At 35.9% G+C, this 14,292-nt stretch overlaps 1 pseudogene; it reads right to left on the reverse strand.

Moving 5' to 3' along the window:
- Positions 1–586: 586 nt before the first annotated feature.
- On the reverse strand, positions 587–1,133 carry LOC143569857 (abscisic acid receptor PYL2 pseudogene; annotated as a pseudogene).
- Between the last annotated feature and the right edge of the window lie 13,159 nt (positions 1,134–14,292).

The following is a 14,292-nucleotide window of genomic DNA, read 5'->3' on the forward strand; positions in this document are numbered from 1 at the left end:
TGTCGCTATCCGACCCATGTTGTCATCACATATCATCATGATCAAGTTGCAACCATGATTCATAAATTGTCTACTTTAATACCAATTGAATGAATAACGTCCTCTCCATTTTTTTAATATAAATATAAGTCGCGTATAATACATTAAATCAACAGCGTATAATACAATTTTAATATATATAGTGCTTCACATATAGTATAATAATTAGAAATTAAAGACGTCTAAACACTAATTACAAAACCATCTATTTATATAAAATCAATTCGTTACTATATTATATAGAATTATAGATGCAGGATTCCTAAACCATCTATTTATATAAAATCAATTCGTAATATACAATTTGGAATCTTTAATATACAATTACCAAATTGCAAAAGTCAAAATCATGCATGAACAATGAGTTGACAGTTGACAATGAAATAAATCAAACAACAACTAGTGAATTTAATTATACTAATTTGTTTGGCAGCTAAATTCTAACCCCATATTTATTTCATAAAAGAAAAAAAAGATTTTACTAATTTAAGAAACATCTTATCTTTCATATTAAAAAAAAGTCTAATTACTTGACCCACCAGCAGCATCATTGACCAGCATGCAAAGACCCCATTGCGACGACAGCCAACTTCTGCAGATTGAGTTTAACAACCGTATCCGTAAACATCTTGGTGTCGTCTCCCGTGTTCCCTTGGGGTATGTCGACAATGTAAGACTCCAAGACGATGGTGTAAAGCTTGTCTTCCTTGTTGAACTCGTTGACCGAAGTGACCGAGAGGTAGTTATTGAGGCGGTGCTCTCCGCCGACGACGCGGAAGCTGAGTATGTGCCTGTCGTCGTCGAGGAGCTCCAGGCGCTCGGTGCTGGTGGAGGCCCGAGATGACATTGACCTCTCGGACGCCACCGTCGCCGATGATCATGCTGCAGCTCTTGATGAAATGCTTGTACCTTTGCGGGTTATCGAAGCGGCGCACTAGGGGCCACACCACGTGGGCGGGCGCATCGATGCGCTGCGTGATCAGAGACGTGCATGTGTTTGGCATTTTCTCAAACATGTGGTACCCATCAATTAATGGTTGCAGCTCTGAGTATTCATCCGGGGTCAGCCCTGCTGGGATTGAGTTACAATCCATGTTTTCAACTACTAGAGGATCAACAATTTTTTATTTTTTTATTTTTGGGGGGTTTTAATTTATCATGAGGTGGGCCGGTTTTGCTGAATTTAGAGCAAGATTAAGGGTGATGTATTATGAAAGTGAGAGGAGAGAGGTTGGTGGACAATCGCACATGAACCATGGAGGTGGAGCTTTTCTTTTTATCAGTTTTATTATAAAAGTTTGAGGGCAGTCTTTGAAGGTGTTGGTTATTGGTCCTTTGGATTCAACCAAAACTTACATTTACACCTTATTCTTTTGGTTTCTTTTAGTTTAGTCCTCTTATATATGTTTCAACTTAATTTGGAGATTGTTTAAATTCCAAGTTGATATTTGGGTTCATGAGGATTCCAGTAGGATTATTGCCACTTTCGATGAGACATGAGCTACTTTTCAAGTTTCTATTGTTCACAAACACAAATAATGTGCTTGTAGTGTTTGTAAGATTGGGGAATCATGATACCATGTTTTTCTAAGAAACATCTCAAAATTTATATTGATTTTAAAAACTTAAACTGAAAAGCAAATGCACTGATTTGAAAAGTTACCAACTTTCTCTGTCTCTTGAGAAAATGAATAATTAGTATGAAAAGGGTTTTTTTTTGGAATATTGGATTTTAATAATGTCTATTTAATGGTATTGGCCAATAATAATCCCTATTCATTTTATCGTCACTAGCGGTCCCAAATTTAAAAAAGTTGGCCCCAATGGTCCCCCGTTAAAAAGGACTTAACAGCGTTATACTTTTTTCTGAATTTCAAACTAACTTTTTAGGGCTATTAATCGGAAAGAAGATACGGGTCGAATAATATAAAACTTAGCTCCAAACAATTATCTAAACGACTTGATTTTGGTTAATTGTAAGTTCAAACACCTGAATTGAAGCATTGCTTCGTCATTTTGAAGCACTGTTTCGAACTAAGTTTTACATCAATCGACTCGTATCCTCCTAACGATCAAAAGCCCTAAAACATGGGTTTGAAATTTAGAAAAAACTATAACGCCGTTAAGTCATATTTAACGGGAGACCATTGAGGGCCAACTTTTTTGAATTTGAGACCGTTAGTGGCGATAAAATTAATAAGAATTATTATCGGCCAATACCATTCAATAGGGATTATTAAAATCCAATATTCTTTTTCTTTTTAAGGTCTTTATTGAGATTACCTTCTAAATTTACTAAATTGTATTTAACAACCAATATATTACTTGATTTTGGTTCATAAAGTTTTCTAAATTTTACCATTAGAAAAAAGGGATGGAGGAATTTTCTAAATTTTATCATATTAAAGGCTATTCTAGATATTAAGTCAAGATATTTTAAGGGTCAGGCTAAACGTATCTCCCCCTGGTTGCTTGTCATATCCCCTCCTTTTGAAAAACCAACTTTCATAATACCCCTTGAAATTATATAATTACCAAATTAGCAGAAAAATAAGGATTTTATATTTTCTTTTTACAAGTTGCGTTTTTTTTATGATTTTGAGTTTAGGGTTTAGGGTTCGGGTTCGGGTTTAGGTTTTCGGGTTTATGGTTCGGGTTTAGAGTTTAGGGTTCAGGTTTAGGGTTTTAGCTTTTTGAGTTTCGGGTTTATTTTGTAAATGAGAAAGAGGTAAAATAAGTATATTATAAATATATATACTATTAAAATTACAAAAATAGATATTATAAATATTTACAATATTAATACTAAAAAGATAAATTAATAGTAATACTTGATAGTTTTTAATTTGATATATGTAGTGAAGACTATTAAGTGAAAAAAATGTTGTAAGGACCAATATCTATTTAAATAATGTTAAGAGGTAATAGTAATTTATCTAACAAGTTAAGGGGTGTATATTTAGTAAAAATAGTGTAAAAGGGATAGTTTAGCAGCACCCATATTTTAATGCTAGATTTTGATTATATATCCACATGATCTTGATCGATAAAAAACCCGCAAATGCATAGGATCACTATAAGCTTACCATTGTCACCAGATCACAAGATTGATTATGGGATTATAAGATTGTGAGTTGAATTACAGATCACGGATCACATTATCTTGTTTGACTTAAATTAGGGGAAACTTATACATTTATAGGATTTTCACTTTGATATCATATATTTTACTCTGTATACCGCCCTATTCTTCACCTTTATTTAGTTGGACGTATTAAAATCCAAAGAGCTTGTAATTTAATGGTATAAAGTGTTTGTTAAAATTAAATTCCTTTCGAATTGTTAGGTCATGGGGTATACTCTATCTCATCTTAACTCCACATAAGCACAACATCATTCATTTTTTTCTCTTTCATTCCATCTCACCGTAAGATGGTTTAATCCTTTTAACTTCATCTCACCCTTATTAATTTTAAATTTAATGTGTTATTATTTGCCTTTTAACCCGTTAAAAACATAATCCAAGACCTTTTCTTTAACAAATTTAACACAAATGGGAAGTGATTTAATCCATCTTTAAAGTGTTATGTTATTTTAACTTATGTTGAGGTTAGAGTATACCTCATGACCTTAGGGTTTAAATCCCAAAGTGACAAAAAAATAGCCTAATAATTTGCCGTTAAAAACGATAATAAATAGTTACACACAAAAATTAAATATTTACAAAAGAAACACTTTTACACTTGGAACGATTTTTTATCTTGATCCAACATGTTCCTCATCATACATAGTAGAACGATCATGAGAAGTGTATCGACAATGATAAGCTTAATTACCATGAAATACCTTTTTTGAACTACAACTTTCATTAAAAATGGTGAACTAGCAAGAAACTAGAGCAAAAAACAAACAACAAAGTTAAAATGAAACTTACATCATTCTTTCCAATGTAGATCTCTAAACGATGACCTATTTTTATCCATAAGTACACCAAGAATTTATCTTTATAAAAGTCTCGTTACTCGTCTTCCAAATGCCCCATCACACTTTCATAATAAATGCATTGTACTCATGTAGGATTTTTTTTTTTTCGTTTTGTTGCAAATAGGGTTTTTTTTTTTGGATTGCAAGCAAGTCACGAAGCGAAAAAGCGAATGAAATGGGGACTTTGCACCTTGAGCATACCGATTGCCAAACTCGGTTGGCAGTGTTACAATAAGTTAACGGCTGGCTGCATTTTCAATTGACTCCTAACATAATTGGCAATTTATTGTCTCTATTTGCGCATTCTTGTATGCTAGACCTTCATGTGTCAAGAGGCAATCCATCTCCGCTTTCCAAACAAAAATATTTACTTTGTTTGGAACTCATTTATTCCTTGAAAATATAAACAAGGTGTTGAATACAATCATCTTCATAGATGCAACCAAAAAATCCTGGAAGAATTTTTAATCCAAGCGCAGGTGTCTTTTGATCGACAATGCTATATGTAGGCATACACTTTGTAAATCTGCCAACTCCACCATAAAATGTCTAATCTATTAAACAATACATCAATATAGACGTCTTAATTTGTTATCAGTTATACCAGACGTCCTAAAATTAGTTGCCGGTTGTGTCCTTAATTCTTTATTAGCTACTCTAGATGTCCTTAAACTAATGGGTTTGTAACACTTTATGTCATTCAAAATATACTACGTTAGAATTTTTAGTTAAATCCATGTTAAATGGATAATATGTTATATGATACATTTGTGTGTGTATGCATAAATAAAATTAAATTTAATGAGAGAGAGAGAGAGAGATGTGGTTGGGAGCGATGTGTATTTGTGTGTGTCTTGGGGGAGGGGGGTTGATAAAGATGATGTACGGTAGTCCCGATTAAAACCATATCATCTATGCAAAATGCCAGAATCAAACCGATTGTTACTCCTTTGGTAGTGCAATATGTCAAAAATGATATGGGTGGTTTCTCGCCGGAAGCAAAGCTATTGTTGCCTCATTTGGTTTGCAAGATGCCGAAAACAATGTGTGTGTGAGGGGGGGGGGGGGGGGCGTTAATAAAGATATAGAACCAACACGTAATTGATTGTATAATTTGTAACTTATTCTAGATATTTATACATAATTTAAAACACTAGGGGGCTATAACTACAGGGGCTCAAGGTTAAATTAGATGAACGCAAAGGAGTGAGAGTGTAGTTTGTCTTTTGCTTTATCTACCTATACTAATAAACAAAAATAATAATGATGATGTGTCCTAACCACATTCAATTCTAACTTTAATTTTAATCTATTCTCTAATCTTAACTTTAATTAGTTATAACCAAATTGCCAGCGCTATGATTGAGATTTCGTACCAATTAAGGGATGATGGATTTGTTTGTTATACAGTTTGCTGAATGTCAACTTTAAATTTCAAAATCTGTGGAGCATGACCCCATCATATAGTTACTTTTTTCAAGTATATATCATCACCCAGACTCTTCCTTAGAAGCTATATTATTTCTATTTAAGGATATATTATAACTTCTTGCTATAAAAAAGAAAAATAACATTATTACCTCTAGTTCATTCTTGTAGAAAAGTAACAAATTAAATTTGACTAATTTATTGCTTATTGCCGTGATTATTGGATTTTATTAACCTAACTTTAAATTTATTTTTCTACAACAATCTCAAGCTAACAAAACACAAACCTCGTTAGATTTTTTTCCTGACATGAATGCTTGTGTGGACGATTACTTGAAAAAAAAAAGTTATACACACATACATACACCCCACCACCGCTGCATCACCACCACGGCCTCTACCTCCACCTGCACCACCATAGTCCAACCCGACCACCACATATCGACCATCACCACTACCCCTAAATATTTAATTTGCTATATTTTATATATTTATCGTGCATCCCAGTAAATCTGTAATCCCCATTTAACTACCAAATCAAGAACAATTATATTATCCAAATCGACATACCTTACGTATGTGGTGTGTTGGGGGGGGGGGGGGTATTATATACGTAGACGAACACAAATTGTTTACATGGGGATGAAGATTCTCTGGCGAATATGACGGTGGTGGTCAAAATCCGTCAATTCTGAATTCAAATTTCTTCATGGATACATGTAGGGGAAGTTGTTCTTACCCTTGAATCAGATGAGTTATCTTGGGAATCGAAGGAATCCCTTTCAAATGTTAGTTTGGTTTTTTAGTTCAAAACATGAATTGATTTCTAATTATGTTGATTAAGCTCCACCACCACCTGCACCATCGGCACATGACCGTCTATTGAAACACCGAAAATTTCAAATGCGACGGGGTCAGCGGTGGCTTCCTGGAAGGCGTAGCTTCTTTGTTTAAGTGGTTTCTTTTTTTTTTCCGCTTTTTTTCCTGGTTTCTTGTGATGGATGCTGCTCTAGTTCCATTAGAAGATTGCTAAGATTTCTGTGTTTCTAGATGTGTGAAGATGAAAAACAGAGGAATAAATTTAGGGTTTGTGGGTGGCAATGGAGGTGGTGGTCGAGGTGGGTGGTGGCCAGCGTTGGTGGAGGTGGGTGGTGACCGGTGATACATATAAATACATAAAGGGTATATATATATAACATAAGAAGTTACATACATAGTCCAGCCAGCAAACAAATATTCATAAACAGCCACATAGGCGGTCCGGTCAACATAAAACTAATGAGCTTAGTGATTCGTTAGCTTAGGGATTGTTGTTGGAAAATAAGTTGAAAGTTGAGATTATTAAAATCCAATAATCCGTATTGCAATGTGATACACGCTCAATAAATTAAATTTTATGTAGAAACTAAAAGGTAATTATGACATGTTTTTAGGGCTTAACCTTTTTTAGACTATTTGTAAGTAGGGTTGTCATTTTTTTCGGTAAATCGAAACATGGTCCGATAACTATTAAACTGAACCTGAAAGTACCTATACACATGAAATCTGAACTCGAAACTAACAGACCCAAACCCGACTTGTACTAGTTTGAGTAGATTACCAAATACTTTTTATTGGTTTCAAGTAAATCCGAATAACCTATTTGACCTAGTAGACAAACAAATGCTATTATATAGCCGATTTATATTCAACTCTATTTTATGTTATATCATTGATTCCAATATTGTCGGTAACATATTCTTCTCTGAATCCGACATTTCAATCTATTGAGTCGATATCATTCTAATCTACTGATGTACATAGAAAAATACATCTTACAAGCATCAAATAATCTCTAAAAACTGCAATTTCTATCAAATAACATAGCATAAAAGGCTACTTATCATAATAAAATATAATTTCAGGTGAAACCAAGCCCCAAACGAAGAAACAAGCGAAAAGACGAAGAAAAACAGAAGAAAGCACAAGAAAGACAAAGAAACACGCCTCATGCCTCAAGAAACACGTCCCCATGCTTCTGAACACAAGAAAAGACAAAACCTGGAAGCAAAAGCACAGGGCCGTGACTCGCAACCACGGGGCCGTGGACGTCTACACAGAAAAGACAAAAATAATTAGCACATGTCACTAAAAAGCACGGGGCCGTGGTCACCTTTCAGAAAAGACAAAACAAATCTGGCACATGTCATAAAAATGCATGGGGGCGTGCCCACTAAGAACGGGGCCGTGCTTCTCACTCCAGATTGCCTATAAATAGAGGCTCTTGTGCCATTTAAAGGGTGTGCCTTGAAAAGACTTCTATCCGATTCTCTTTTATAAAAACACACACTAACACTCACATAGAAGTTCTAGTGAAGAGTTTGAAGGTTTGGAGATCATCACCATCAACCATCATCATCAACTATCATCACCATCATTAAGAAGGAAGATTCATCTACATTTGGTTAGATCATTCTAAGTTTAATCATGTATTTGTTATCATCTTTCATCTTAATGTTTATCATTATGCTCATTATGAGCTAAACTCCTTTTACCATCTAAAATCTATGAAGAAGCTTTGTTTTGCTTGATAAATATGCAAAACATGTGGTGTAGTCTAGTAAAGTACATGGTTATATTACAATTATCTTTTAATGAGAAATGTTTCACCATCTTAAATTACTAATTCAAAGTTGGTGGTTGTCAATTATATTGGCAATCGTTCATGATCGATTCATGTTCTTGAAAAATAGAAATACTTTGATACATTATCGAAACACGGATCCTTATATTGTACTTAGAAATGATGAGATATAAATTATGATGTATTTCTCTAAGTCTTGGTAATCCGAAAATAGCTTTGCTTAGGATATCAAGCTAGTTAAAGAAATCATATGTTAACGGAATGTGTAATCATAACCTACACAAATCAACCAAGGGGAGGTTGTGTGATGAACTACAACCACCCGAAGTTGTTAGAATTGGTGTTTGAGAAATCGAAGTCAATCCTAATATTTCTACTTTATGAAACTACTTGCCAACTTAAATTGACATCATTGAGATGGCATGACATTAGGAAAGGGTGGACTTTAAAATGCGCATGCTATCTCCTTAGTGCCAAAGATGCTCACTTAAGGTTTAAGGAGCTATGTATCATATATTACTACGGCAAGTTTACCACATGTTTAAGTATTATTTATCAATGCTAAAATGGAGTGGATTCTTGATCTTAGATGGTAACCTTCGCATAATTGAACAACTCGTTTAGAATTTCTTGTCTCGGTCACCTATATATTATATATAAGTATTTATATTTTATAAAAAGTTCAAAAAAATTAACCCCAAAATGATTAAAACCTCCGATTAAAGTAAAATAACGATTTATCATTAGAAACATTTGTGTCCACGGATCGATACTTGGTTCTTACCAACACTATTCTACATATACGATAGGTACACTTGCCTATTTTGTGTGAGTTTAGTCTTTGTAGAAATCACTTTTATAAATTTAAAACACGATCTTGTGCAAAAGCAAATCATTCCAACCTCTTATATTTTATAATAGAACGCACGCACGTTTCTAAGAACGATCCAAGTTTTAATGTAATCATTGTCTATAATTGTACAAACTTTTAACTTCTATTTTATTTTATCTTTATATATTTTTTTTTCTTTCTTTCTAAAAAATATAATTTTACGGCTAGCCTAATTTTAACCTTTATTTACCTTACCTCTACTTTAGCTTAACTAATTTAGACCCTAGTTTAGTTTAAAATAGCTTAACCTAACTCATAGTTTAACTTAGACTAACTTCAGCTAACTTTTACTTTAGTTTTCATTTTGATTTAGTCCCATGTATGTCCTCTACTTTTGAATCCGAGCTTGTTTCTCCAATTTCTGAACCGGAACGACTCTTTCATCGACGAACTCTTAAACGGGCTAAAGAAACCGCCGAAGCAATCAAAGACGAATCAGTAGACGCTACCACATCAGGAGAAAATCAAACCGAAGAAATGATGGCGGCCCAGAACAATGAGCCGAACATGAGCCAGTATGCCAAGCCAACTCTCGAAGATAATGGCAATGGAGTGGCTCCACCCGATAACACCGAACATTTCGAAATCAAATCAACCACCATTCATATTGTGGAAAATTCAGTTCAATTTCACGGTCTCCTCGACGAATACCCTCTATCTCATATATCTCGATTCTTACGAATCTGTGGAACCTTTAAAATTCAAAACTGTTCAGAAGATCAAATCAAACTCAAACTTTTTCCTTTCTCTCTAAGGGGTCAAGACTTAGAATGGATAGAATCCCTTTCCTCTGGTTCCATCACTACCTGGGACCAGATGGTTGAACAGTTTCTCCTCAAATATTTTCCGCCCGACAAAACTGCCAAATACCGAGCCAACATTACCGGATTTCGGACCAATGATGATGAATCATTACACGCAGCATGGGAGAGATACAAAAGTCTTCTGATAAGATGCCCACACCATGGACTGAGCGTATGGTTACAAGTACAAACGTTCTTTGACACACAATCCAGTCAAAACAAACAGGCCGTCGACCAAATAGCTGGTAGAGACCTGGGATCCAAATCACCTAACGAAGCATTTGAAGTCCTGGAGAAAGCTGCAAAGAAGAGTTTCGCTTACAACCCACCAAGATCTACAACTACCCATAAAGGAATACACCACGTCGATTCCAATACTCTTGTCACAGCACAGCTTGAAGCCCTTTCTAAAAAATTCAAACAACTTCAAGCCGAGCTATCAAAAACCAGACTCACCTGTGAAACTTGTAGAGGAAATCATAAGACGAATGACTGTAAACAAGTCATCATGGCCATGGAAGAAGTCGATTTCATCGCTCGACAAAACAACGCTTTCAGCAACTACAATCCAGGGTGGAGAAACCACCGGAATTTCAGCTGGAAAGACGGAGGTAACACTCAACCCTTATCCGGATTCGAAAAGAGACCAATGAATCAATCCTTCCAGCCTAAACCTCAATTTCAAGATCAAAGTTCTAGTAGCCATCAAAACCCAAGCTACTCAAAGATTGAAGAAATGTTAATCCAACTCATGACCAAAACAAACGAAGCAGAAAAGAAGGCCGACTCAAGAGCTGTTGATATCAGCGGAGTACTACTAAACCATGAAGCCGATCTCAAAAGTCAACAAGCATCACTTCATAACCTAGAAACTCAAATCGGACAAATTGCCCGACAATTATCCGAAAGACCACCTAGCGCTCTTCCAAGCAACATAATCACCAACCCGAATGCGACATCTAACGCCGTTACACTCAGAAGTGGTACGACCATTGTTGTCTCACCAACTTCAGTTGAAGAAAAAGTCTCCCGATGAAACATAGGAGAGACTGACCCCAACAAGCACAGTACAGCCCAAGGAGCTAGTCCGAACTTATTTTCCACCTATTCCATACCCTGGAAGACTGAAACAGGAACGATTGGAAGCTTAGTATGGAAAGTTTCTAGAACTCTTTAAGCAACTCCATATTAACATCCCTTTTGTCGAAGCCACGCCCAAATGCCAAAATATGCCAAGTTTCTCAAAGAAGTGCTGACAAACAAAAGGAAGCTGGAGGAGCTCTAGCATGTCACCCTAAGTGAAGAATGTTCAGCAGTCCTCCAAAGCAAGCTACCGGAAAAAATGACCAATCCAGGGAGCTTTAGTATCCCTTGTCTTATAGGAAATTTGTCTGTTAGCAATGCCCTGGCTGACCTAGGAGCTAGTATTAATTTAATGCCATATCCGGTTTTTGCAAAACTAGGGATAGGAGAACCAAAGCCCACCCGTATGAGCATTCAATTAGCTGACCGATCTGTTAAATATCCTCGGGGAATTATTGAAAACATGCTTGTCAAGATTGACAAATTTGTTTTTCCAGTAGATTTTGTGATTTTAGACATGGAGGAAGACAAAAATGTACCTCTGATTTTAGGCAGACCCTTCTTAGCCACCGCAAAGGCTATTATTGATGTTTGCACCGGCAAGCTCACTCTCAGGGTTAATGATAAGGCAATCACTTTTGACATAGGAATATCTATGCAATATCCGCAACAACACGATGACACATTATACTGTGTTGACATCATAGATTCCATCTTGAGTTGATATATGCGAGATTCCTCCATCAATACACCACTAGAAACACAAGTCTTAGACAAAACACTCAACAAACCCATTTTAGAAAATGAAAATATCAAAGACAATTATCTGGAAACATCAGAAGAAATATATGAAATCACTGAAAACAATGAAAAATCAAAACCATCAATCGAAGAACCACAAGCCTTAGAATTAAAGGAACTACCAAACCATCTCGAATACGCCTTCCTAGAAAAATATTCTCAACTCCCGGTAATTATTTCATCTTACCTTTCCAAATAAGAGAAAGACGAACTTCTTAAGGTTCTCAAAAACCATAAGAAGGCCATCGCATGGAATATCATGGATATCAAGGGCATTAGTCCCTCCTTTTGTACTCACAAAATCCTTATGGAAGAAGAATACAAACCCGTGGTCCAACATCAAAGACGTCTCAATCCCAACATGCAAGATGTGGTGAAGAAGGAAGTAATCAAACTCCTTGATGCCAGATTAATCTACCCAATCTCAGATTCACCTTAGGTAAGTCTCGTTCAAGTAGTACCCAAGAAGGGAGGAATGATAGTCGTAATGAACGAGAAGGACGAGCTGATACCAATGAGAACCATCACAGGCTGGTGAGTTTGCATTGATTACCGGAAGCTTAATGACGCCACAAGAAAAGATCATTTTCCACTTCCTTTTATCGACCAAATGCTTGAGCGATTATTTGAAAAAATGTTCTACTGTTTTCTTGATGGATTTTCCGGATATTTCCTGTTGAGTCAAGAAATTGACCTAAGGGGGAGATTGTTATGTCAAAGACTTGTTCTGTGGAACATATGGAAGATTGGAATCTTCTCAACCTCCTCAGAATTTGCTAGGTATGGATCCGGGCACACCTTAGACTTCCGAGCAAGCTTTTACTTAGCCGGGTACAATATTTTGTCTATCGGGCAGGGTTATCTTCTTGAAGTCTTCTTTAGTGGAAATCCGGGTAGGGTTTGCAAATTAGTGTATTACCGGGCAAGGTTCACTAGTTTATGCAAGTCCGGGCATGGTGCACTGTATCAAGCAGGTTTTTTCTTCATGGCCAAGTAAAGTTCACTTCCGAGTAAGCTTTAGGCTAACCAAGCTCATGAAGCCAAGTAATTGGAAGACCGGACAAGGTATTCATTAATAAGTTTGGTCCAAGTAGGCTTGATGATTTAATGATATATATCAAGTATCATCGGGCAAGGTTCAACTCAAGCGAGGAACAGTGCTACCAATCACACTTTGCTAATAAGCTATTCTCTAGCAAAGGGTTGAAGGAACCATTGAAGAACAAGGTTGCTCATAAGGGTTTGTCGAGCAAAGTATGGCAAAGTCAAGAAGATTGAAGTCTACCCGGTGAGTATTTTACTTGGTAAAATACTCTTCAAGTAAAGTCAACCCCGAAACTGATTCCGAGCACACTTCTATATTACCAAGTCCTAAAGGATGGGAGAGCATACTCGGAAAGACAAGATTGATGCAAAGCCTACCCGGAAGACTTGTTTTACACTTAGGATTATTTCTGAATATGTAACTTGAATATGTCTTATCATTTAGGGTTTCTAGAAGGAATGATAGCTGTCCACATGTGTCAGGCCTATAAAAGGAATAATTAGGGCACACCTGAGGACAGAGACACAACACGAAAAAATAGGCGGCTGAATACGATAATCTTTATTGAGCTACTGCCGTTTTCCTAAAAGAAATCCTAAATCGATTACCTTTTGTATGATGAATATTATATAAATGGAAATCTTTTGAGTGAATCTTGTTTGTGTTTTCTAACTCTGATTATTAATTGCAACTACCCTGTTTGTTATTGATTCCGCCTTTAACAAAAAACAATCTTTCTAAATATAGCAGCCCGTCATTAACTCTCTTGTCGGCACATTTATTTGTGTGAGTTATGACATGATTTGAGTAAGATCCAGCTGAAATCGAGGACCTGACAAGTGGTATCAGAGCTGATTACTGATATTTTGGAAAGATTCTTGTTGCTGATTGAAGATTTGAAGAAAAATGACGTAAGCATACCACTGTTCCATTGATTCGTGACGTCAGCATCTCTGTTTTTCATTTTTCTTGCAGATTTACAATCTACAGGTGTTTTCTCTTCCTTAGTTCAATCAAAGCTTTAATCTTTATATATAAATCTTGCTCTAATCGTATCAGACACATCAGATCTGGACAACCTGTTTTCAGATCTGATTATTTTAAAACTTTGCTTTCTACAAAGAAACTGATTTTAAGTCTTTGAAAATGTCTGGATATGAAGAACAAGAGGTGTCTACTAACAAGATACCAAGATTGTATGGACAGGAAAACTTTACCAAGTGGAAAGTGCTTTTTGAAGCAGCCGTATGCTACAATGATGTTGATATGTGTAACTCCATCAAGAATAGTCCACAAGCTGCAGTTGAGGAAGGTGCAAACATAGCTGGAACTGCTGCTGTAAGAGAAAGAATGAGAAAGGTGGATGACAGGGCCTTAGCTATGATTAAGCTAGGACTGTCTTGGGAGATTTTAACCAAGGTGGCACATCATACAACTACCAAACAAATGTATGATGCCATACTTGAGATGTATGAGGGGAATACTGAGCTGAAGAATATAAAGAAACAAAGATTAAAGCAACAGTTGAAAAGGTTCTAGTATAAGGAGGGAGAAAGATTGAAATCAATACTAGAATGTTTTCTAGCTATTGTGA

This window comes from Bidens hawaiensis, unplaced genomic scaffold (assembly GCF_021521415.1).
Source record: "Bidens hawaiensis isolate Kalapana, Puna unplaced genomic scaffold, B.hawaiensis_p1.1 tig00024685_1, whole genome shotgun sequence".
Classification (NCBI taxonomy): Eukaryota; Viridiplantae; Streptophyta; class Magnoliopsida; order Asterales; family Asteraceae; genus Bidens; species Bidens hawaiensis.